Source organism: Meriones unguiculatus, chromosome 1 (genome assembly GCF_030254825.1).
Source record: "Meriones unguiculatus strain TT.TT164.6M chromosome 1, Bangor_MerUng_6.1, whole genome shotgun sequence".
Classification (NCBI taxonomy): Eukaryota; Metazoa; Chordata; class Mammalia; order Rodentia; family Muridae; genus Meriones; species Meriones unguiculatus.
In genome coordinates, this window is record NC_083349.1 from 83,296,189 (window position 1) to 83,301,402 (window position 5,214).

At 40.8% G+C, this 5,214-nt stretch overlaps 1 non-coding gene across 1 annotated transcript; it reads right to left on the reverse strand.

Moving 5' to 3' along the window:
- Nucleotides 1-267: 267 nt before the first annotated feature.
- Nucleotides 268-369, reverse strand: LOC132651318 (U6 spliceosomal RNA). Its single transcript, XR_009589060.1, has one exon. It is a non-coding gene; the product is annotated as a U6 spliceosomal RNA (small nuclear RNA).
- Between the last annotated feature and the right edge of the window lie 4,845 nt (nt 370-5,214).

The following is a 5,214-nucleotide window of genomic DNA, read 5'->3' on the forward strand; positions in this document are numbered from 1 at the left end:
TAGGTTCCTGGGGTTGTAGGTAGAGCTTGGGGTCCCAGATGGATGCAGTTTTCTGGTGTTTCCTCTACTCCCTGATCTGTGCTAATCTCTGGTGTCTCAGATTGGTGTGGGCCCCAGGGAATGGCATAGGCCGGGAACTGGGGTGTGGGTTGTACAGAGAAAGGGGAGCACAGAGGGTCCGGGGTAGACCTGACCACTGCTGCTGGCAGGCTGTGGCTGGCCAGTAGATGAGGGGAGGGCAACCTATTCTTTTTTAAAATAATCGTGGAACTCGTGGAACACTTCACAAATTTTTATCTCATTCTTGCACAGAGGATATGGTAATCTTTTCTATTTCATTCATATTTTGTATATGCTGCCAAAGCAAGCACAATATACAACTTTATTTATTTAATGAATGAATTAGTTTTTTTTTTGTGTGTGGGAACAACAGTACATGTGTAGAGGTCAGAGGATGTTGTTCAGGAGTCAGTTCTCTCCTTTCACTGTGGGGTACCTAGGATTGAGCTCAGGTCATGAAGCTTGTGAGTATTGTGTGAAACGTACTTTTACTCACTAAGTCATCTCACTAGCCTATTCTTATTTATTTATTTATTTTTGAGATAGGGTCTCTCTATATAGTCTTGGCCGTCCTAAAACTCACTGTATATATCAGGCTGGCCTTGAAGTCATGAAGATACACCTGCCTCTGCCTATCGAGTGCTGGCATTAAAGGTGTCTACTATGATGCTCAGCTTTTAGCCCTCAATATATTTAGTTTGGCTTTTGGCTTTTGGTTTTTAGAGACAGAGTTTCCAGTAGCGCTGGCTGTTCTGGAACTTGCTCCATAGACCAGACTGGTCTCAAAGATCTGTTTGCTTTTACCTCCCATGTGCTGGGATTAAAGGCATGTACCACCACTGCCCAGTATCCTCATTATATTCTTAACATAGCAGTCATCATGACCTTGTTAAAATATAAGCCAGTCATGTGACTATTCTCAACACCATCCTGTGCCTTACTATATAACTCAGAGTCAAATCTAAAGTTTCTTTTTATAGAAATAATTATTTGAGATTTTTACACAATGTATTTTGATCATATTCACCTCATTTGCCTCAACTCCTTGGTTCCTCCTGCTTCTTCTCCCCCAACTTCAAGTCTTCTTCCTCCTCTTCTTTATCTCCTTCCTCTTCTTCTCCTTCTTCCCACCAAGTCATGTCATAATGGGCCTTTGAGCCAATCAGAAAGTAGTTGGTTACTCCTATAACATTCCTATTACTATTGTACCAATGCAAATATTTCATCAAGTCATTTGTTATTGTAGATTTCAGGGTTCACATCTGGATGGCTCCCAAGGCTCTTTTTAATCTAGTTTCTGCCACCTGTCTCACCATGTCACTGTGTACATAATGGTTTGATTGCTGGTTCTGGAACATGACAAGATGGCTTTTGTCCACAGCCTCAGTGCCCCAGTATGGATTGCTTTTCTCGTAAGTGTCATTATGAACTTATCATCACAGATGCCATGTCATCTGGGAGGACCTGACAGCAAACATCTCCTACTCCAAAGAGGCACTCTCTAGGCCCTCTCTTCTCTGCCTATTTAATCTATAATACTATTATCACCAGATATACTCTTAAAGCTTTCAGTTATTACCCTACCACAACCTTGATTTTTCTATGATTTGTTTACTTTTTTGTCCTGTCAGGCGTAAGGTGAACATGCAGGAAATAGTCCTGTATACATAGCTATTCAATGTGTTTGTTCAAATATCAGAGAGATTATTTTTCTTTCTCTGAGCTCATCAACTTGTGAACCTTTCTCATTGCTACTTAAGTGGTCCACAGGCCCAGTAAATGCTACCAAAAGGAGCTTGATTTATTTTATTTTTCCTTATTTTCCCAAAGTGTCAAGTATAATGGAGATGCTACATCAGATATATCATTGGTTCAAAAACTCAACCTTACCAACCAACCAACTAACCAACAAAAAACAAAAAACCCCAACCAAACAAATAAAAGAACAAAACAATCTCCTCCCCACCTCCTCTGGAAAATTCAGTCTTTTACCACCATGTTTAAAAGCATCTCCTTTCTCTTCTTCCTCTTCTGGTTTCTTCTCTTCCTTCTCCTATCCCAATTATAAAGGCTAATGGACAAGTATTTACTCCTGTACTAAGATGAATACTATCTACCAAAAATTCACATTTATCCAGAACCTGGGAAACTGGGTCTTTGTTGATGCAATCAACTTTTGACAAGAACATAGTGGATTAGGGTGTGTTCCCAGTCCAGCATGATGTATGCACTTACAATATGATGAATTTGGCCACAGAGGAAGATGATGTGGCCAATTCTGATGAGACCTGATAGACTAGGATCAGCTGGAAGGAGAGAAGGACCTTCCCTATCAGTGGACTAGGGAAGGGGCATAGGGGGAGAAGAGGGAGGGAGAGTGGGATTGGGAGGGGATGAGGGAGATGGCTACATTTGGGATACAAAATGAATAAATTGTAACTAATAAAAAATAAATAAATTAAAAAAGATGAGTTTGGAGACAAAGACATAGACATCCATGAAAGAAGGCCACACAACGATCAAGCCAGAGACAGTTTCTCTTTCACAAGCCAATGAATACCAAGGATTGTTGATGACAACTAGAAGCTAGGAGAAGTGAGTACAGGTCCTATCTAAGGTTTCATAGTGAACAATGAACTTGACAAACTCTTGATTTAGATGTCTTAACTCCAGGACATAAGAGAACAAATTTTTGTTATTTTAAAAAAGATCTATCTATCTATCTATCTATCTATCTATCTATCTATCTATCTATCTATCATGTATACAGTGTTCTGCCTGCATGTATACCTGCTGCCAGAAGAGGGCACCAGATCTCATTATAGATGCTGGTGAGCCATCATGTGGGTGCTGGGGAACTCAGGACCTTTGGAAGAGCAGCCAGTGCTCTCAACCTCTGAGTCATCTCTCCAGCCCAGTTTTTGTTATTTTAAGCCATTAATTCATAGCCCCTTTTTCTGGAAGTCTCCCAGAATACATCCTTCAACTCTTCAGTCAGATCTCACACTGCTTGGCAATTCTGCGATCCTAGTTATCGCATAGATTTGAAAACAATTATATTTTCTCTATCACCCATTCTCTTCTGCCTCTGAGATATATGTAACACCTCAGGTTTTTGTTTTTCTCTCTCATCTTTATGTCTTGTTTCAAAACTGTCCAGCCTATAAATAAGCATACACTTTCCCTAGTCAGAAAGCTTTCATGAAAGAAGTCCTCACACAGTATGGGAGAGCTGTGGTTGCTACCTGGAGAAGATACATAAGCAGGAGCCAACATGGCTCCCAAAACAGCTAGTATGATTTCTAGTGTGATATTTGTCGACCAGAGCAATACCTGAAATGCAGGTTAACAGCTCTGGTTTTTAGGAGGCTTGAAGCAGAGCTTCAGTGATGTGTGGCATGGATCTTAAGATGCACCTTTGTGGTGATAGAATTGTAACTGACTCCTTTGAAGGGAGGTGGAAATGGCTCTGTGGAAGCCTTCAACTATTGCCTAGCCTCTCAATTGATCAGTCAGCCTCACCTTTAAACCTCTCCCTGCTGGGACTGGAATGAAGAGAATCTTTTAAAACAGATCTGCCCAATAGGCAATAGCATTTGCAGTGCAAAGCAAGGGCCAGGAAAACATCAGGGATTTGTTCTACTTTCCCCTCTCACATTCTAGCATGTTCCACCCACCCCACCAAAATAAATTTCACTACTGGCTAATTTCTTTCTCTGGATTCTCCTTTTCATTTATTCTTTCAACTGTCATGTTGTTTGATTTCCTCTTTCCTTTGGCTTTCTGAATTATTTCAGGGTTATAACCACAGAGGGATGTAAGATTGACTTGGCACCATGGATCTGTGCTGTAAAAGGAGAGCCTTTTTAACATCAGTCATAATTTTCCTGCCACAAACAGCAAAGAGAATGGGTGCAGGTTTGGTTTCCTTCTTGAGGTGAAGCGGATCCCAAAGTTCTTTTATGCGCAAAGAGAACTGTTGGCTTGACTAAGAATTTTGAGTTTTGATTGGACCCAGGATTTCTGGAGTTTCTGACAGGAAACTGCTTAAATTGTTTTCTCAGGCTGTTTGACTAAGAACTCTGAGGGATTCAAGGAGAATGAAGACACCCCCCTCTTCATCCATAACAAGATGAAATTTGGCAAGGATGTGTGTATGTTTAGGCATTAGGAATCCAAAAAATCTGCATGTGAGTTTAAGTGCCTTGGCAGCATGAGGACAAAAAGAGGGAACAAAACAAAATTAGTGTTAGTGAAGGCTTTTTATTATGGCTTCTCTTATATGTGAATATCTTCACATCTTAACAGAGATGGACTAAGTGAGACTCTCTTGAGCTGGAGCTAGTTATAAGATCAAAGGCCATGGAACTGCCTATGCAGTAGACTAATTCTAAAAATGTACCCAGAATTCATCGCCCTCTTTTTTCCAAACATTTTTGCAATTTGACTATGCAGCCACTCCCAGAAGTGGTGAAGTTTATTTTTCTACCCCTGAATCAAGCCTTATGTTTTGCTAGGCTCTGAATAGAATATGATGCAAACGGCTGTGTTACTGTTAGGTCTAGGTTTAATGAGCCCATGCTTGTTCCTTGGACTCTTGCTTCTGCCATGTGATCAAGCCCCAGCTTGCCCCCTGACTGATGAGAAACTCTTAGCCTAGTCACCCCTTCCCCCTCAGTCAAGAGTCAGCCAACTCTTACATATGAGATTGGAATGCCTTTGTCCAGCCAGCTCTCAGCTGCCCTGACACTTGGCTGCATATACATACATAAGCTCAGCTGAGGCCTGTTAACCTGGCCTAGACAAGCTGACAAAGTGAAAAATCAGTCTTACTTGTAGACATGTGACCTATAGTCACGGTGTTTTATTTAAACATGTAGTTTTCAATTTGTTATATAGCAATGGGTAACTGATACTACCTTGAAAGAATATCCTTATTAGAAAGCAAGTAATAACTTTGGCCTCAGAGAACAGAAGACTTGAATTGTGGGTATCATAGCTCTGCAGACTGTGGAGTTTGGAGGTCCCGAAAAAGCCTATAATTCAGATGACTGTGGTAGCCAGCTGATACGATGATAGAACAAGAGAAAGCAGTTGCTTATAGAGTGGCATGCACTGCTAGTTTGTAAAAGTGAAGGATGCTTATTTCTAACA